This window comes from Etheostoma cragini, chromosome 10 (genome assembly GCF_013103735.1).
Source record: "Etheostoma cragini isolate CJK2018 chromosome 10, CSU_Ecrag_1.0, whole genome shotgun sequence".
NCBI lineage: Eukaryota > Metazoa > Chordata > Actinopteri > Perciformes > Percidae > Etheostoma > Etheostoma cragini.
Genome location: NC_048416.1, coordinates 20,361,486 through 20,383,516, shown reverse-complemented (window position 1 = coordinate 20,383,516; position 22,031 = coordinate 20,361,486). Strand labels below are relative to the sequence as shown.

At 38.5% G+C, this 22,031-nt stretch overlaps 2 long non-coding RNA genes across 2 annotated transcripts in view; one reads left to right on the top strand and one right to left on the bottom strand.

The window, feature by feature from the left end:
* The window catches only part of LOC117952147, a 56,850-nt gene extending 45,176 nt beyond the window's left edge, over positions 1-11,674 (bottom strand). Inside the window, exon 1 of the long non-coding RNA XR_004658322.1 lies at positions 11,499-11,674. This is a non-coding gene — a long non-coding RNA (uncharacterized LOC117952147). The remainder of the gene's footprint in view (positions 1-11,498) is intronic.
* On the top strand, positions 3,499-21,221 carry LOC117952146. The gene is made up of 5 exons (XR_004658321.1): positions 3,499-3,510; positions 10,344-10,348; positions 12,343-12,352; positions 14,859-14,862; positions 21,141-21,221. It is a non-coding gene; the product is annotated as an uncharacterized LOC117952146 (long non-coding RNA).
* The last annotated feature ends 810 nt before the right edge of the window (positions 21,222-22,031 follow it).

Genomic DNA, 22,031 nt, shown 5'->3' with positions numbered 1-22,031 from the left:
ACTTGCTTTTCTCACAATGCTGCTAGCTGTTCTGGCTGATATTTTTCAAGGGGATCTTGCTTTAACTTCCACTGTTCCTGATGACTCCCATTTCTTAATTACATTCCAAACAGAGGATATTTGCACCTAAAAACGCTTTGCTATCTTCTTATAGCCTTCTCCTGCTTTGTAAGCGTCAACTATTTTCAGTTTCAGTTTTTTAGACAACTGCTTAGAAGGGCAAGCAAGGTCAGATGAGTCTAGGCATTTAAAACCTTAAGATTGACATCACCTGGTCTTTCGAGACGATGATTGAGAACAATCCATGACACTGTCAGGTCTCAGCTTTCAAAGGGGGCGGTGCATGCTATAAATTCTGCAGGGTGCCCAAACTTTTGCAAATGCCATTTTTTGGTTTTCTGTTATTTTCAAAGTGTAAATGATGGAAATAAAATCTAACTTTTTGTAATATATTATAAAAATCTGTCATCTGATGCCTTTTGGAGATTTTTCCATCTTTTCTTGGCTTCTTTATGCACATTAATACAATCTTTTACCTGGGGTACCCTCACTTACAAGCACCACTGTAGCTAAACACCAAACTGCAAGGCAAGGGCCTATTTGCACATGAAATGCAAAATAGTGACATCATTTTTGCATTTTGTATTTTTCTGCTTAACTTTTTCATGTGCAAAGAAAAAAGTTTAAAAAAAGGCTAATTCTGTAGTTAGACAACAAACAAAATTGTAATTGCACTTTGTAAAGTTAATTGAATGCTGTTCTTTGAAAAATAACGAACAACATGCACATTTTGGTCACAATGGGATTCATGAATGTTGATTAAATAATGACATAATTATATTTTGTACTATCTGCTTTTCTTTTTTCAAGTCCTAATCATAAGATTTGTGCACTTACCAGTCGCAGCTTATCAAAGACCTTAAAATGTATTTCTTTTTATAAAGAGATAAAATTAATATTTAGCAGAATTGAGTTTAGCTTATTGGTCCGGCCCTCCACAACAGTTCCTGTTTCTCATGTGGCCCCTGACAAATTAATTGCTCACCCCTGCTATAAACTATACTAGAAAATGAAAGATACTCACGCAGTGCCCATTGAAAATGTGCCTGTTTGGAACTGGACAATTGCTTGGCCTGTGGTATTGCTGCTTGTAGAACACCATAAAATCAAATTGTACCCCAAAATGACTTACAGATGGACCCCAAACCACTTAATATGCAACTCCACAGTATAGCCTACTACTGACGTACAGTGTAGTTTACTTCTACATCAGAGGAAGACATTGTACCTCTATATTTACCTGACCAAATGCTGCAGATTCAGAATGTAGTCACAAAATATTACATTTAAAATGTGGAGTAATCAGACATTAGCCTCATGGATTCATGGCAGTGTGCTACCCACCTGGCCCGTTATGAGAGCTAATCAGCACCTATCTGCAATCATGGAATCACCAAAACTGGACTGTGTGTGTGCGTGCGCAGAGAGGCACACAGAGAGAGAGACAGAGAGAGAGAGGATGATTGTGTCATGATGTTATGATGAATTTAAAGTGGCCATATTATGAAAAAAATCACTTTGTGGGATTTGGGGTGTTATTTTAAGTCTCTGGGGCGTCCACACGCATACAAACTTGGAAAAAAAACTATCCACGCTGTTTTGAGTGAGCTACGGTTTGTGATGTCCTCTGCCTCAGTCCCCGGGTGAGCTGTTCAAAATCTGCACGGCTTTCTACGCCACTAGCCGAGAAGAATTGGCTAACAGTTGACCATAACATCCAAAGTAACTACTTCCATGTCCTTGTTCTGCAGGTAATCCACGAGTGGCCCTCGTCTAGAAGAAGTCTCCCAGCTTATCCTGCCTTGGACTGACCAAAGTTGGAGAAACAGTTATCTAGCTGAAGGGATCTTACCTTGCTACTGCACATGTTTAGCTCCTAGCAAAGATGGTATAGAAGTGAGATTTCTCACTCTGTAGATAAAACAAGTGAGATGTCTCATTCTGTAGCTAAAATAGAGACCTAAACACACAGGGTAAAAACAGGATATGCAGCAATGTGCAGTACAACAAAAATATGGTGTTGAAAATGAAACCATGTAAAACCTATTCTAGTACAACCTCAAAATCTTGTTGTGGGAGGGGGAGTGGCCAACGGCTAGAGCATCAAAAGCCAATGTGTGCCCTATTATATATTAAACGATATATTTTGCATTTTTAATCCAAACCACGTCAAACTTGGCACTGCACTTACTCGTGCCCGTAGCAAGACAACTGTCAAGTTTGAATCGGACTAACAGTTCGAGAGATATGCGCATAACGCATGCACACACACACACACACAAACACACAGAGAGACAGCCTTTCCTGTAATTTATAGATAGATGCATTCACAGAAAACTAACTATTGTTGTAATGGCCACTATAGGAGTAGGTGCCAGGATATCTTGTTGAGTATTTAAGTTGTCTACACATAACCCAGACCATAACCAGAGTGGGGGCTTATTTATTCTAGAAATTAACATTAAATTGATAATAGCTTTGTGTAGCTAACACGTATAGTAGTTTGTTTTATGTTAGAGGAATATAACCTCATTTTGTGGAGTTTTTGCCTATCTATACAAATTGTTTATGACTATGTTGAGAGATGTATAAGTCAACCTTTTGTTAACAATAGAAGGTATTCTCATTCCTGTCAGGGCTGGGTGTAATTACATTCTTTTTAGTGATTGGAATTTGACACTCCATTTTCAACAATGACAATATAGTAATTGCTTTGAGAAGTCATGGTTGAGCTTTGGAACGTTATCAAAATATCCATCACCCTCCCCACCCACATCACTCTACTCAGCATCCTGTCTATCTACAATGAAGTGCTATTACCAACGCCTTTCATTCACTCAACCATGAGGCCTATTTGGAATTGCTCCACCTCTGTCAGACCCACCGCCGTATTTTCAGCAGGCCTTGCGACGAACAAGGTCTTCATTTTTTTGTAATAAAAGGGACACATATTGAGTGTGGTTAGATTCACATCATTTTTCAAATAATATTATTTAATATTTGATTTGGTGCATATAAATACCATAACCCATCTGTAAGAGCTAGGATAATTTCAGCTTTTAAACGTCTGAAATTGATAGATGGAAAATGTATACATTAGCCGGGACACTAAGAAATGTAAACACCTTATCCACACACATTATTTAGGAAAGCATGCTTGTCAATTTGTGCATACAGCTGAAGAATGATTGTTTGATAGTCAACAGGCAGACAATTAATCTGCAGCTATTTTGATTATGAGTTAATTGTTTGTCATTGTTTTCATTAAAACTAACCACTTCTTAGTTTCAGCCTATGCAGATGTGTTTGGTGTTTTTGTCTTATATGATATTGATTTGAATATCTTTAGGTTTAAACTGTTTGTCAAAAACAAAAAACAAAGCTAGCAATGAAAGGCGTTCGGGCTTCCAGGCCACAGGCAAAGTTGCTCAAAAGGCAAAAGTCTCTTCAGTGTCAATAGCTACACGCCACTCCCGTAATTCCGCCACACAAGTCTCTCTTCTCTTCGAGACTCCATCGCCTTTTTAACTCTGAGCACCTGTGGAAAATTGATAAGCCCCACCCACTACCAGCCAGCCAAAACAAAAGCCTACTAAAAGGGCACAGTGCTCACCCTACCAGTCAGACAATACAGTTGTTGGGCATCATTTTAATATGTTCATATTAGACATTTAGAGACAATGAATAATTGAGAATATAAACTGATTCATATACAATGAAAATAATCGTTAGTTGAGCCCTAATGCAAGGAATTCAAAATGTGTATACAGTATATTGAATGTATTAAATGTATTCGTTTTTACAGAGACAGAATATATTCAAGCGTGTCATGTTTCTCAACCTCCAAAGATTGTTATCATCCTATAAACTAATAAATTATCCAAATACTGTGCTGTGACTACAATTTATCATGGAATAATTAAAAATGAACTTAACTTGACACCATTCACTTTTTATAAAACATCACTGTGGGAAACACTCCCTGTTTTCACTGAAGGGCTGGCAGTGGCAAATGTAATTAGATGGGAAGAATTCCTCCAGGTGTTTAATGGCTGCTCGCAAGGTCAGCACAGCCATGTTTAGGATGCCATTCAGGCGTGAAGAGGAGGAGCCGGGCCTGGTTGACTGGTGGTGTGAGCATTGCCGTCCCCTAAGGTGACTCGCATGAGTTCCCCCCCACACCCCACTCCATTGTTGTAAAATTTGACAGCAAATCAAAAGGGAGCGTTGTCTGTCCAAACACATTATAAGTTCACTGTTCTGGGTTATTGAGAGAGGCTGCGTTTCTGCTTCCCCTAACATTCTCGTTTGATATATGGACAACTCCATGAGATTACAGATGCATCCTGGCATATACAACCAACCAGACTGATTAACCTTGAAGACCTGGGGCTTGGTGTAGCAAGGGAGCGTGAAGAACACCAATGTCAAAATGTAAATGAAACAGACCTGTTGGAGGAGCCAGAAGAGGGCCATGCCTGCTAGATGGGAAGGGAGGGAAATCTAAAGTGAATCTTTAAGCAGTTTGTTTGGTTCGGCTCTGTGGCAGATACTCTGGAGAGAGGCTTCCCATCTGTCCTGCTCTCACCTTGGCCAGTGTCTGCCAGCTTGGTCTGCTTGTCACATTTGAGTAGTTGCTCTGGGACTAGTCCACTAAGGTTCTGTCATAGACCACAGAGAGCAAGGCCCTATCATCAATCACACAGATGAGCAAGACACACCACAGGAACCTCTATCCAATGTTGGCCAGATATCTAAATTCTTTTGACATGGATTTTCATGCAGGGGATATCTGGATGGTTGTAATCTTGATTACCCGTTGGTGGCTGCCATATTGATAAAAGGCTTTTGGTAAAACTTCAGTTAACACACTGTACAGTTAGAACCTAGAGTGGGAATAATAAACCTGAATGCATCTGCAATATGCTATGAGATGATATTTAAAATGTCAGCATGTGTAATGAGTCAATATGTATTGTATAATTAGCTAGGCTTGATTTGAGGTATAATATTGCTTTGGCCAATACTGTATTCTGATCCAGTTCACATGAATGGAAATACCACCAATTTATTGGATTACTATGGAAGTGTCCTAGGACTAGGAAAGACTTGGTTGAGTCCATGACAGTTAAATGTTAACTGTCAATATATGACAGTTAATATACAGCAACTTGTTTTATATTTTTTATTACATATGTTTATTAGTTACCATAGTTTACTTATTTTAAAAGCCTGTTAAGATAAAGACACCAACTGGACCCAGTCTCAGACCGATCCATAACAGCACTGATTCAAGTTATAGTTGGCTGCAATACAGCATTGCATGTTGTCAAAGTAGACATTGCATGTCATTGCATGTTGTCATGTCAATTTGAAAGAAAGCTTCTTGAAATAACAATTGTGCCGTTGTGTATGGCTTCATTATTGTATTAGGTGATGTAAAACCATAACTATCATGCATCAGTATCAAACTAATACTAGTGTCAATAATAAAAAAAAACACCCATCACATACAAAAACTATACTGAGCAGATTTGTCTTAACACATACTGTACATTTACAAATGCAAAACATATCACCTTATTGTCAGTACTTCTAATGAAAAGAAACAATAAGGTAGTCTTCATCACCAGAGATGTCTGTTTTTTCTATTCTTGTGTTAATGTGATTTCCACATAGTCTGCAGGAGCCATTACTGTCAGAAAGAGCAATATATGGGATTTGTAAACCAGGCTGCCAGACATGCTGATAAGGAAATATTGTATTATGGCAGTACAACCTTAATAAAATCTTTCCTTAAAATGACATGATGCTTCTATTTTATTTGAAATTTGATTCCGGGTCTGCTCCAAATTGTCATTACTATGGTCTAGAAAAAAGAAACCAAAGGCCATGAACTAATGTAACAGCATTCTTCCAAGAGACTAATGGACCTCATGCTGAATCACCTGTGAACATGGTGAGATAATTGCCTTTTGGGACACCCAAAGAGCATGTAGTGATAATAAAAGTCGGGAGCAGGAGGTCTGCCTCTGTCTATTAATTGAAGAGTGAAATTCTATGTGACTTGGCCACGCATTAGGTAAAGAACCTAAAGTTTTATTCACAAACACCGTTATGGAAAAGTGTAAGCCTGCTTGGTTTTACACGAATTCAACAAAGTCACCACAAAGTGCATAATCAAGGGATACTGCTGGCTAACCGCTAATCCACAGCTGTGCACTTAAGCGTGCCAGGCTTGTATGGATTGCAGTTCAATGTGTGCCTGTGGTCCGGGTCTAAACTATAGACCTCTAGGTCTTAACACTGTGTGTGTGTGTGTGTGTGTGTGTGTGTGTGTGTGTGTGTGTGTGTGTGTGTGTGTGTGTGTCTTGCAAACCCAGTTTTAGCCTACAATAAAATGTCAGCATAGGATTGTCTTTAAAGCCACCTTTAATCAACAAGCCATCCTTTTGGAGATAAGTTGGCTTTGATGATATTAACTTCACTCAACACATCACAAAACAGGTCAAGCATTTTGCATGAGGACTTAGAATGTATGACTTTAATTATAGGAAGGGAGTGATATGCATGGTCCACTCACAAAGACAATTAGATGAGCACATCAGCAGTAGGTGTGAAATTATTTGGAGAAGGCTTTATTAATGACGCAAGTGAAAAGACAGTAATCATAATTAATGGTGTTTTATTGGAAGGGGTGATATTTCTTTGAATTCTTCTTCAAAATGAGAACCATTTGCAACTTATCAGTTGTAACCAGTAATTGTTGTTACCATAATATTTACAGTGTCAAATCATAACAGAAGTTAGGTCAGGACCCTTTGCAAATATAGAAGGTCTAGACCACACTATAATTTACAGAGACCCTACAATTCCCCCCCAAGAGCAAGCATTTAGTCTGACAGCGGCAATATAGAAAATTTAAACTTGATATTTTGCCAGTTATTAAGAAATGGAGAAAAACATAATGTGAATTAACACATCATTCCTACTCTATCAATTATATGTTTAAGAAATGGTTAATTGTTTAGCATTGTCTTTTTAGGATGGGTAAAAGGTTTGTGACTCTATAAAAGCTTGAGAGAAATAACACAACCTCTAATCACCTCTGAGCAATCAACATTAGCAACAACAACAAGTTTACCGTTTTGCAGAATTTGTTTCACTGTGCTCTCAGATTTACTCCCAAGTATTTGCATGATCTACACAGAGAGATCTCTGATCTGTTTCCATGTTCAATCTCCACCCTGCAGACTGCATTACCACTGTGAGCCTATAGCCAAATCAGAGCAGCACATCTGCCCACACAGGTCCACGGTAAGGTCTAGTACCCAGTAGCACAGTGCCAAATTACCAACTGTGATACACAACTTTCTGCCTCTTACAGCTTGGGACATAACTTAAATCAATTACAGCTGAAAACCTAGTTTTTTGTAGTTCTATCTATTCTATTTTGGGAGATCTTTGGCCTGTCAGCCAAGGCTCAACATCCTTCTGATGTGCATCATGCATCCCTTAAATTTGCCTTACATGAGAACAGTCTAAATGGGTCAGAACCTGGCCGGAGATTAGCCTTGAACAGCTTAAAACATGGAAAGAAAATATGAAATCATTCATATAGCCAACAAGGTGAGAGTCCCAGAGAAAAGAAAAACAAATAAGGATACAAAGAAAGCACTTTGGAGACTCTTGTTTCCAAAAACAAATGAAACTGCTACAAATTGCTACATGGTGTTAGAATACTGAACAGTTGTGCAACAAAAGCCTCAGATCAGCTTTTCAAGGTCATTTTCCCATCACTGTGTGTGTATATCCAGAGGTGTGTGCATGTGCACAGATGTGGCTAAGCTTTTACATGTGTGGACTTGTGTTTGGTAAATGGCCTCTGGTGATGGCTTGAAAAATATAAACTGGATACAGGCGATGTAGGTTACAAAACATTACTAACACTAGCCAGACATATTGCATTACCCAGAGTTGTGTTGCTAGAGGTTTGTGCCTGTCAACATTTTATTAGTCACTGTTTTATGCTTTATGTTTAGTCCAAACACACCACTTTCAGGCCCATTTTGTTGCAAGGCTGTAGAGTCTCAGAGGAGAGAAGTGATATGGTGATGCCCTGTGCTGCTTTCACTCATACACATCCTGACCTATTTTCTACTATGTCAACAGTATTGATCTTACTGCTCACCCCAATGAGGAGACTTTTAGTCTGTTATGAGATGGAATTAGATGCTTGTCACACAGATACAACTACTGTTACTGACGTTCCCTAACCTGTTTAGGCTATCTCACTGTAGCAACAAAACAAATCCATGTATTTGGTATTATCAATAAAAGACACAAAGAAAGAATGGAATGGTGTGTGTGTGTGTGTGTGTGTGTGTGTGTGTGTGTGTGTGTGTGTGTTTATATAGGTGTGTATCTTTTCTTGTGCATATACCATTTGCCTGAGAGTATTTTGTATTCATTTATGAAAAAAATTATGTCCGTAGGGCACAAGCCACGTTACATTTGTTTTGTGAGTTTCTGCACCAGCTTCCGCAAATTATATTTTTTTTCATGATGAGTAGAACTTTGCTTTAGAGTACATCAATGGAACATGATTTTTGTTCGACCCTTCATTTCATAATTTCAATTTCTTCACTTTCTCAGTTCAACTTCACCACAAAATCACCAGATATGTGATCAGATATGTAAGGAATGTTTCTTGGTTTTCTAAACACAAAACAGTCAGTAAACTTACATTTTACCATGTTCGGCCTTAGCCCTCTTTCTTCCATCTTGAGTTTTCACCACCCGCTCTGTGCTATTAATATCCCTAACCCATGGATCCAGGATCATTGGTTTCTACAGGCCTTACTACAGAACCCTATCAGATTAAGTGAACTATCTCTTGACCAATATGGGGTCTCAGTATCTCCAAAACCTATAATGAGAAAAACCGAGATGGAATTTGAAACTCAGTATGACCAGAAGGATTAGTGTGCAGCCCAAGACTTCTCTTACCACAAAGATGTCAGTTGGATTTGAGCTGGATGGGGGGGCTTGGAGGTGGGTTTTCAATGATGACCTACATTTCTCCTAAGCCCATTGCAATACAGGGACTTAGGACATGGTCGATGTCTAATAATGTTAGTGCCTCCAGAAATGGAACTTGCGTGTAGGGAGGAATCCGTCAGCAGCACTAATTTACCAGGGCTACAGGATGAGAAACAGTTAATGTGTGTGTTGAATTTGTTTGGGTCAAATGCAACAACAACTTTAATACCACAGTGACTGTCTTTCTCTACAATTTAAGGTAATGTTTCTCAGATACAGGACTTTTTATGAACTATGTACACTATATGCTCAAAAGCTATGCATACATGGATATACACCTACACAGCAACACACACAAACTGATTCACCTCTTCTCAATATAGCCTTGAGCTATGTCAGCCCTGTAGCAAATAATGTTGATAAGAACGCTGCTATTACATGGCCTATCTCCTCTGGAGAAAGAATTGCCAACACATTAACATGAACAATAGACCCCCCCCCACACACCCATTTTATTTGATAAATAATCAAGTATTTAGTGTTGCCTAGTAACCAAATCATCAGTACCTGCTTTGTTTTAACATACTGAATGATAGGCTACTGGGCTCAAGTCCCACAGCACATTGTAGAATGTGAATGTTCATGTTCAAGTGATTTTCTGTGGTTCCACACCAGCTACTACTGCCTGCAGCCAAGTGAATATTCTAAAGAAATAAAAGTCAAACATGATCATTTATATTCCTGCTGATTATTACATATCACCCAGTATACATAGGTGAATATAACATCAAGTATATGTTAGGACAAAAATTTAAAAAAAACTTTTCATGGGTTGAAATGACTCAAATTCAAGGGTTTTGATGAATAGATTATTAAAAACTGTCATTTTGCTTTGATACGGCACCTTGTTGTCATCCTGTCACAAAATGACAGAGTCAAACAGCCTACATGAAAAGTACATTATCATTCTACCCTTGGTTTTTTTCAGCGTGATCAACTGCATGAAGGCTGACCTTTGGCAGTCACTCTAATGCATCCTGTGCCCTTGAAAATCAAGAATGGCCTGTTCACACAGCAACTTATCTCCCAAAGTGAAGCTGACGTCTAATCAACACCTGCAACCCTTTCCGTTGCTGCGTGTCCAAGTGAGACTTCAAAAGTTGTGCCAAGCCACACGTTTCCCACTGTGTGTGAGACAGTAGAAGTGGTGAGAGAGTTTTTTTATCAAAGTCCCCCAGAAGCTGATGTTATTTTTCGCCATATGCATTGGATAGTACCTGTAATTTGTTGTTGAAGCCTCATTTCCCTTTTAATCATGTGGTGGCTCTTCTCCCAACCTATTCTCCTACAGTTACTGTGGTAAGTTTACAGAGTTTAGCAGCTAGAGAACCTTTTTTCTTCTTTTGCCTTTTATTCACCTGAAAAACTATATCTATTTCTATTAGTGATTGAACATGTATTATTTTTAGTTTAGTTTATTTAATTTTGAACATAAAATACAAAATAACAGATAAACAAAAATGTAGATTTCAGCACAATCTTCCAAAATAATTGTAAATGATTCAAATAAGGAATTCCCATGTTCACAAAGGAGTAGAAAGAAGTTGAAAAAAAAACTTTCTGTTTCTATGCCCTTTTTCTACTTTTGAACTTTGGTAAAAAAAAAAAAAAAAAAAAAAAAAATGTGATGCTTTACTTATAGGACTGTCACAATAATACATTTTGCTGGACAATAAATTGCCCCAGAAATTATTACGATAAACAATAATATTGTTGTTCTGAGACCATTTTCATCTAATATAATGATAATGGCATAATAATGCAGATACACCTTTTCAAAGATCAATACACTTTTATTTCTAAAGAATATTTAATACTGAAACTGGAAGATATTTTAAATATCCACAATGAATGAACAAAACAACCAAAAACTATAAATGAAATGGACTCTCAGTCACTGCACAAAAAATGCACTTGAATAAAAAACTGTCACCCTGTTCACGATTTAATTTTTAGATAACTTTGAGATATATATAAGTCAATTAGATTTTTACAAGCCAACTGCATCACATAAGCTTTCTTCTTTGAGTTTTAAATACAGACTGTATAAAATAGGTTTAAAGTGCTGCAAAGCTCTCCCTTCTCTTCATTGAAGCCACTTTGTTTACAGGCTTGGTGGTGAGGCGCAATGTGGTTTAGGTGGCAAAAAGAAAATCTGTTTGTTATTGCCAATTTGTTTTGTTTTGTTTTGCCAGGGTTCATGTGTGCAATAAACCCCAAACAAAAATGTTGACGGAGAATCGTGATATTAATTCTAAGCTAAAAAATCGTGATAAATATTTTTCCCTAAATCGTGCAGGCCTAGTTGCTACTGTTTTATAAAAACTCCAACATACCGACTGGCTCAGGTTCCCCACGCTCATTTGGTTTAAATCCAAAGTGCTCCCACACTGCAGCTGTTGCGTTGGTTTTAAAACTAATTCCATCTTCTTCTTTTTCTTATTCCACTAACTCTCACATAGTGTTTTCACTGGCTATACTCCTCACATGGCTGTTTTGCTGCACTACGTGGCTGAAAAGTGACTGACACAAGGGTCAACCAATCTCTTTGGTGGAGACAGACGAGGAAAACAACAAACCATGCAAATGGGAATTATTACGGCAGGAATCATTCTCGAGCTGATGTTTATTTAACATGCAATAAATTGATTGATTGCATTTGCAAAAAGCCTATTCACTTATTTATAAATGTATACATACACATACATGTACAGTATGTCTACCTACCTACACTCAAGAGTTGGGATTTGAACAAAAACAGCTAAAGGAAACTTCAGAATTGTCTTCAGTGGATTTACGAGACAGACGCCACAGAGGGTAACCGCAATGACCAAACCAACTGAAGAATCAATCGGACTCTGGAGTTTCTCTCCTGTTCAACTGCCGCAACAGCTGAGGATTATAAAGACATTTTGAAGGCTTTGTACAAAGCTTCAAATTTCTAAAGGATCATACGGCTCGGCAGAAGAAGGATTCGAAGTCTCCTCGGCTGGGGCGACTCACTCTCCTGGAAGATTTCCAAATTAATCCAAGCTATTGCAAATTATTGCATGAACTATGGCAAACAAGTTTTACCCTTTAACCGTTTTAATCAATTATTAGGTTTTAATTTGTATAGTTTAAATTATGCTATATTATAATCACTTAATTGATAATTTTAAGTTTAATCATTTTAATAAGGTTTTGAATTGTAACCATTTTATCATTTTATTTAGTTTTAATCAGTATCATATCATTATTCATTTTAATCTAATTATTTTGATTTTAATCATTAAGTTATATGCTTGCCCTCGCTCAATTCTGCAATAATGTATTCATTTACTGCATTTAAAGTACAAGTAGTAGACACTGAATTTATTTTTCTTTTAAGGTTGTAATTCATTAGGTAAAGTGTGTTTAACATCTTAAAAGGTTCTTATAGGTTGCTCTAGCCCCTGAAATGTCCTTATCTTGAGGCCTATTTTTCCTGGCCACTAAAAACAGTCCTAGCAACCAAACCAAGTACCCTGATCAATAAGAAGAGAGGTGTCGTTAACGGGCGTGGCTGGGGTGGTATCTGGCTCTAGGGCTATTTAGTCAGGTGCTGTTTCAGAGTAAGCAGGGTAGGCGTTTGGAAGAAGACAGAAGTAGGCCAGCACAATATTGGAAAACACTGATATTGCGATGTTTTTTTTCCCCCTGTGATATATATTGCGATATGAAAAAGAAAAAGCAATTTTTAAAAGATGACATAAATAACTATATTTGGAAATAATAAATTATTACCGACTACTGCGGTGATTTTGTAGTTGAGTGCATTTACATAGAAGATTTAAACAGATCTTTTCTAACGTGAACCATTCTTTGGTAAACTTTAATGCTTTACAAACAAAGCAAGTAAGCACTGTGATTACTCTTCTAAAGTGATTTTTGAGACGGAAGGAACGTAGAAATACGCTGGTTGACTAGCATGACACCATTGTATTCATATTATCCTAACAATCTAGGCTAAAGTGTATGACAATGACTGCATCTTGCTTACTCTAAATTCCAGGTTATAGTGGGGCCTGCTTGTTTGTTTGATAAATTCATTAGACCTGCATGTCACGCACACTTGCAACAAACTGTGCGTATCCAAGAACAGTTAAATCAGTGTAAATGACGTTAGATCAAACACAGACTTCTATAGTAGATTAGTGTGTTATTTCCAGCGTCAGGGCTTAGTTGGGACAGACGGACCTCTTGTTTCTTTAGGCTAACTATATTAGCTTTAGCCTGGCTGGTAGCAGCTTTCTGCTTGTTTCTTTAGGCGTACTATATTAGATTTAGCCTGGCTGGTAGTAGCGTTCTGCTTGTTTCTTGAGGCTAAATATATTAGCTTTAGCCTGGCTGGTAGCAGCTTTCTGCTTGTTTCTTTAGGCTATATTAGCTTAAGCCTAGTTGGTAGCAGCTTCCTGCAGGGGAAATGGCCGGGAGACGATTATGTTGCATTAATCAAGTGATATAGTTTGTATTTGCAGCAAACATAAAACACTGACTACTGTAGCTTCACTGACTACTATCAAAAACTATGCACATCACTGTGTCGGCGGCAGCTGCTGCCTACGGTACTTTTTTACACACGGAGAGGATCACTGCCCATAACAGTAAACCCCGTCGTACTAACGTCACATACACACGTTGCCCACATGGATACCGGTCTTAAGGGTAAGGGTCAGACTGTAATAATCATGTAAAAGGAGTACGGTGAAAGTTAACTTTACTATCAATCAGAAAAAAAGGATTTGTGTAAACACTGCAACGTCCTGCGGTGTAACTATCGCGCATGCACATATCACGATGACGATGTTAAAACACAATATTGTTCAGCCCTAGTTAGAAGCTAGGCAAATCTCTTCAACACCAGCTTAAACAGTCCTCAGTCACACCTAATAGGGGCCTAGGGTTAATAGGTTAATAGGGTTAATAGGGTGGGTTAATACCCATAGGCCCTCAGGATTGGACCCTTAAAACGGAGAGCTGGTCCAGTACCTCCTGAACAAGGGTAAACCGGGATCTAACAACACTTAGACACAAATCCGTACAGGCATATACACATTAAAGCAAATAATTACCCATCCAAACTAGACAAAGTATATATAAGCACAGAAACCATACTGTAAGTACATAATACAATCACCTTGAGTCTTTTTCGTGTTCATTCAATATATTCATTTTAAATAGCCCCTAAAAGTGTCACTGAACATGTTGCTCTCTCCTTGCGACCCTCATGGCACCTTTCTGATCCCTTGCTTAATGGACACATGCTTTGTGTTACACAATGCCTGACTGTCCATGCTGCAATGTTGCTGTGTGATGCATTGTTGTCTGGGGGCAAAAATGTCTCTGCAATCATATCAGTGTGTTCCATTATCTTTGACTTGAGATGGCACTGTAGAGATTTGTCATCATATTGCTTGCGCCTATGCTATTAATGGGCCACACCTCCAGTCAACGGTGGAGATGAACGCAGTCTTTGTCAAATAGGCTCAGTGTTAAGATGGTGAAAGGAGCTTATCAGTCTGCTGCCGCATGCACGTAATAATCAATTACAGGTGTCTGAGTGACCTTGAAACGTATTGAATCTGCAGAAATACAATGAAAGGATTTGAATTGCACACACTCGTGTAATACTGCCAAGGATTCTCGACACACTGTGCTGGAAAAACACTAAATAGGACTGTGTGGATATATTTTTCTCCTGCCCAAACCTAATATCTTTCTGAAATGCATCGTCTCCCCTGGCCGTATCTCCCTCTATGCTCTCTCTGCTGTAATTGTCGATGCTTTTTGTGTTGCTGTTCCACCAGCAGTAGCATGCAGAACGTGTATCCATCAATCTGTTCAGTTCTCCCTGAGCAGTTCCCTCACAGAAATCCGTTTAGGGCTTTTCTTATTGAGTGGAGTGCAGTGGAGTCCTTCTGGGGCTGTAGCTCTCTAACCTAGTTCCCCCTCTGTGTCTTTTCAATGAACCTGTTCCCACTTGTGAATACATGTGCTCGCTACATAGAAACAGCAGAATTGCCAATGATAGAAGAGACTAACATTAATTAAGTCTAGATATCTGTTCATAATCTTTTCATGAAGGACATTTTGCAAGTTATACATGGTTCATCCAGTACGTTTACATGCACACATATTTTCCAATATAGCTTTTTCCGATTAAGACATGGGGGATATTCCGGTATTATTCAGGTTTGATAGGCATTCTTTGGACATACAGCGCATTCAGAATATACGTCAATCTTAATAGGGGTTTTCACCGCAGGCTCTGCGCATTGCTATTGTTTCTGTACACAAACCAACCAGCCAACAGTTTGCTAGGCTGGTGACCTGATAACAAGGAGAAACACAGCTACTTTCAAATATTACCAAAGACTTTGATATCAACAGGTTTTTGGATACGCTCAAATATTGCCTTGCCGAGCTTTTCAAGAAGCCTGTTGAAGGGCTGAAAGAGGGACGCTGTATTTGCAAAGTTCAAAAAGTCTGCCGCTGCTGGTAAACTTTGAAAAAGTCCGGTTTTGCACAGCTACATGTAAATCTGAATATGAGTGGAATTCTCAATTTCATTAGCCATGTAAATTGCTTAGTCGGAATACTGTCTTTTTTGGATTCAGGGCAAAAGCAAAACATTCTGTGCATGTAAAGGTACTGAGTGTAGCCTATATAGCTGCCTTAAATGGTGGTTTCTCTTAGAAATATGAATACCATAGTCACACAATTAAGTAACTGACAGAAATATACATTCATTGGTGTATACATACATAAATCAGAATATATTTGGTGTAACTAATTAATCAGGAAGTCCTCAACATACACTTCTGTTAATTATGAACTTTAAAACAGGAAATCATGTTTACTTCAAGACTCTTATCCCACTCTTAAAAGAGTTGTTTACTCTCTTTTGTGTAGCTCCCACAGATGAAGGTAGTTGTAATTGGGAAGCACTGTTTGTTGTCATATTGTAGTTGTATTAATAATACATTTGAGATAACAAATGCATTTTGAAACATAAGGAGACATAGCTGGCTGTTCAGTCCTGTTCTTGGTGTGTTGCCCTAATTGGTGTGTCAGTGACGATCATAGCTTTGAACGCGTTGCACCCTGAGAGCAATGTTAGATATGCCGCGCACAAGACAGTGTTGTTTTGCCATACAAATGTGCAATCGGGACTCAAAGCTCACCTCCACCAGTATGTATGAAAGGTACTTTACTGTGCCGTTCACGCTCAAACAACCTGCTGAAAGCCTTTTATGTAACCAACATGCTCTAATCCTGTCATTTGTGTTTAGTACCTTTATTAATTATTCATTTTAATTGTTCTCCAGTAATTTTCTGTGTGTCTAAGGTATTTAAAAGATGTCAAATGTATGTGAAGGTGCACAATTTGAGCTGTCAGAAGAATGATTAACTGTAATAAATACAGTAGAGAACTTATTTTATTGCAAGATGGGATCTTGAAGATACAGTGGGTGCACGTTTTCATTTTCAAGAATTAAGCACAATAAACTGATGTACTGATGATGATTTACAAGTATTTGTAAAACAATATTATTCTGTTTATGTGAAGCCGTTTTTCCAGGCTGACTTTATGTACAGAAAACAGCAATGATGTAGATTAGTTGCTAGCAAGGTATGAATGTTTGAAAAGGAGCTCATTAGAATAGCACTACCACTGAGGAAGATTTACTAAGTATTGTTGCAATGGAAGACTTTGATCCAATTAGGCGTGATATCCGAGATAGACTGAGTTGTGTGCTGTATCTGGAAACATACTCCCTCCTAAATTGAAGAAAATGAAAAAAGGGGTCTACCATCTGTATTTGTCCCAGACTCAAAGATCAAAGGAAGTTTTACAAACACAGTCCCGGTGTCTGAATACAGTGTAGTCCTTTTTCCATCTTGGAACATAAATAGTTAAAGAAAGGTCTGACCTTAACTTATCTAGAAACACCAATAAATCCCCCCGAAAATGTTTAAACACAGTTCTTCATGAAGTCAAATAGACTTAAAAGAGGCAATCTGGTTGTTTAACACATTACATAGTATGCTTGAACATCAGCATTAACATTAGATGAGGCTATAATTCCTGTAAATCAGAGATCTCTCAGCCACGACGAAAGCAATGACCTGCCAGACAAATTAAGAAGCAGGATACAGCACTGATTCCGAACCTTAAAGCTAATTTGCTTTTAATTGCAGCCTGATACACCAAGAGGATTGATTGTCCTTTCAGAAGCCCTGGAGTGAGTTCTAAGAGCAGAATAAAGCTCACACTTTTTTTCTTATGCTGTGGATGGTTAAAACCCATTCTGAATTGTTGCTTAAAACGTTTATTCCTTTGTTTAGTGTTGTTTGTCTCCAATAACAGAAGTTGTAGCAGCTTGTGTCCATATATTGATACCCCTACAAGTGAGTAGTCTTGAATACCATCTTCAGCTAAAGAATCCAGCTTTCTCTTTAAATAATCAGATCTTTAAACAGCCACTAACGTGCTGAAGTAATTGTTCTGTCACTGGCATTGATCAACACATCAGTCAATCCTCTACAGATGCATTCTGTTCATTTTGTGCGACTGGGCAGGACCATGTTGCACCTTCTACGAACTCTTGTAATGCAGAACCAAAGGATTTTGTCAATCAGAAATGCCCCTGTCTTGCAGCAGCCCCTATCGCTTGACTTTTCTTCCCTGTATGTGAGTTTGTGTTCCTCCAGCGTTCCTCTGTGACCAGTGGGCCCTATAGTGCTTGCTGCTTCCTGGCTGTCTCTCCATTAGGTGCCTAACAGAGCGTTGGGCTGCGGCTGCTCCCTCCCTCAATGCCTCCATCTCCCTGTCGCCCTTCAGGTCTCATCGCCCTCGCAATGGAGGATCCATCCGCCATGATCCTAGGACACATACTGTCCTCCATTACCCATTCTCACAGCCCACTGCATTCAGATCCCACTCCCAGGACCCATACATGAGCATGAGACTGTGTTTGCATGTGTGTGAATTCTGTGTGTGAGTGCCTTTGCTTACCAAGGACAGTAAGTCATATCTAGTTACGCTACCTCAACACACCCTGAGAGAGAGGGAGACAGAGTGAATCACTGAGTAAAAGATCAATAGGCCATTTCAAACGGTTTTGTTTTTAGCTTGGATGAAGTCCATCTGTAGATTCCTTACACATTAACTCAATGAAAGTCCTTCAGGAGTGACAACTCATACCCCTGAGCCATCACATAAACACTGAACATCTGCCATAAGCACTCCCAAGTTAACGATTAACATTGTTGCATGGTTTGTGGTGAGTATGTTTTCTGGAGAAAATAAATATGACTGAAAGGCAAGATTTGTAATTCACTTGTTTGAAAAACTTTTTCCAAATATTTCAACAACATTCAGCACTAGTGGATATACTTGTTGAAAAAGAATACATCAAGTATTAGAAGGGCAAGAAACAGGCAAAATATTTAAAAATGTGTTTTATTTAAGTGCTCTCAGTCATTTTTTATTGTTTTAGGTTTAGCTTAATTCTATACTCATAAAGGTCCTTATTGGTTATTCTGATTTGTCTCCTATATTTTAGTTTTTGTTTATCTGCATTTTGTTATTATTCATAAAGCAATTATTGTATATTGCCTTACATGCTACATCACCTTGTTTGATGCTGAATACATGAGGTGTTTGTTGTTTTTGATGTCATTTCTACTTTTCAGGTAGATGTTATAGATCTGTTTCAGGCCCACTTCTATTTATATTCAGCCTGCTCTCTAGATGTATATACTTCATGGAAACGACAGTCTTGCTTTTGCAAACGACTGGAAAATGTGCCAACACTACAATGTTACACTCATTCAAATCAACACTGTCTTCGCCTAGAGTCACAAACACCCCCAAAACTGAGATAACAAATGTTGTATCCATAGGATCCAATTAAAACTGTAAAATCACTGAAAGTCATTTGTCAGTGTCTTGGATGCTTATCTCTACTGAGTGCACAAGTGATTATACTTGCCAGTGAACTCCAGGAAATCAGAGTGATGAGGAAAGCCGGAATCATAACGTATTTCCAGTTAAAGAGCGTAATGAGAAATAGCATGTTCTGATAAAATCCAAAGTGGAGGTTGTAACTCAATGTTCAGTTGGTCCCATTCATACCTAATTTATTTTTCACGTGAAGAAATACTGTAATAAAAAGCATTCAAGATATTCAGAAAAAATTAGAACAGTTTTAGCCACGCTAGCAGCCTGGCTCTAAGGATGGCACTGTCAGTCAGTCTGTAGGCCAATCCATTACTTTGGACCAGATTAAAATATCTCAACAACTATTCCATTGATTGCCATGTAATTTTGTGACGACATTCATGATCCTCAGAGGATGAATCCAACTTTCTTTCCTCTAGCGCCATCAGTAGGTCAAATATTTGACTTATTCTATGAAGTCTCAACAATTACAGGATTGGTACAAAATGTGGTACAGATATCATTGGTGCCTAGAAGATGTATCCTAGAGACGTTGGTGGTTCATTGACATTTCCACTAGCTCACACTGTGTTAAAGGGTTTCGTACTTTCTTCCTTTAAACACAAGGTGACTGTTTGAAAGGAACCTTAATTGTTGGTGGACCAACCAAATAGATATTTTAGGCTTGAATACCAAGGAAGGGAGGGGAAATTACACATATGGGAGAGAGAACAGAAATTACTCAATATCATTTGGGATGTTGACATTACCCTTTACTCTTTAGAAACTAAAATCTCTTAAAAGGTCCTATGATCACTGCTTTTTTGATGCTTTTATATAGACCTTAAAGGTTGCCTAATACTGTATCTGAAGTCTCATTTAGACCTTAATGATTGCCTAATACTGTATTTGAAATCTCTTTCCTGAAATTGAGCCACTAGATCCAGTTCCACAATGAGCTTTCCTTAGTATGTGCCATTTCTGAGTCTGTAGCTATTGAGGAGGGGGGGGCGGGCCAAATTCTCAGGGCGGGCAAAGCAGAGAAAGGGTAGGTAACCTTGCTCCTTATGATGTCACAAGGAGCAGATTCAACATCGGCCCATCTGTGCTTTCATTTTCTCAAAGGCAGAGCAGGATTTCTAGCCACTGGGGTTCATTGGCAGGCTGAGGGTGCTCATATTAATGTTAAAAAGATAAGAGAATTAGAGTACAACTTAAGAAAAGAGTGTTGAGTTGACAGTTGGATTTCAAATTGAATAACATCCTTTGAAAATTACAAGGTTATGAATTCATGAATAATGTACCTAATAAGTCACATTGGTCACAGTGTTTGTCAGAGAAAAGCAAAAGCATCCAGTAAATTAATAAAATTCTTTCAGGTATGCAGGTTAAAGGTATAGTAAGCGATTTTTTTCACTTTTTGACAAATTCAGCAAACATCTCCTTATGGTCACCTAGCTCTCTATTTAAGAAAAAAATCTGAAGTTCCTTGACAGCCCTAGCTGTGTAAATGTAAAACAAACGGAAAAAAAACGCACAAGCCACAAAACACTGTTCCAACCGATCAGCAACAGGTCGCATGTGCAAGTAATGGGGGAGGGGACGAGGCAGCGCCCGGCCAAGAGTTATCAACAAAAACAGTTCACAGAGAAACAGCAAAAGAGGAAAAAGGCTGAATAATACAAATTAAAAAAAGAAGTTATATGACTGGGAGAGAGGGAAAAGAGCATGGTTAACATCAATGAGGCGTTTCAATGCTGCAGCAACCTCCGTGATTTCAAAAGAGTGAAAACTGATGAGGGCCCTCTTCCTGATGGAAGTGAGTAATACCGTTAGATTTGTTGTTTCACTGTTAGCTGTTTTCAATATGTCAGCTTATCCCTGTCCTTTTGCTATTGTTTATGATGGCTGCTCCCAACCGATTGGCTTTACAGCAGTAGCGACAGTTTGCTAATCCACAATCTAACGTGTTCTAACATTGATTCTGCCATATTTCGTTAAGTCAGCAGAGACACCAAACATTCAAGATTTAAAATCCTTTATTAATCCCACAATGGAGAAAATTCACACTGTTGCAGCAGCAAGGGATAAGAGCAAAATCAGGATCAGAATCAGGTTTGTTTGCCAGGTATGAGGACACATACAAGGAATTTTGCCTTGGATTATACATTGCTGACAATGTGCTTACTCATACAAAACAAACAACAAAAACTAACACTATATACACACTATAAACAGAAAGAATATAGAAAGTAAAAGACACACATTAACACACAATAATAAATATTAAAGGGAGTAAATAGTAAATGTATGTACAGTATCTGCACAGTCACACGTTTTATTGCATGTTTTATCAGCCCTGGTATGTGTCTTTTGTCCATGTGGTCTACTGGGAGCAGGGCTGATTGTAGAGTCTGACAGCAGCAGGCAGGAAAGACCTGCGGTATCTGTCCGTGACGCAGCGCGGGTGCAGCATCGTTTAACAGTAGTGGACGCTATGGCAATGTGTGTCCATGAATCTGGGGGGCTGATACTCTGAAGGTGGGGTTGTATTTGTTTGACAGTTGAAATATCAACAATCTTTGTGCAGAATTGCTTTCTGCACCTTTAATAGTCTGGCTTGCTAAGCAGTACAGAAGGTCGATGACATTTGTCTGTTCGTGGGGGGATGCAAAGGCTAACAATAGCATGGCTCAGAACACCCTGGCAGCTCCCGCTTGGCTAAAGTGGTGCCAAGTACATGTGAGGCCATAGATTCTAATTTGGCACATTACCTTTGCCATGTTATTGTTCCCTCCTTCCTTACCGTACCCATCTGTTTCCACTTAGGAAAGTAAGGTAAATATGCCTTCAAATTTGAAAAGAAGTATAACTTGCACATTTCAGTAAGGCATTCATTTCA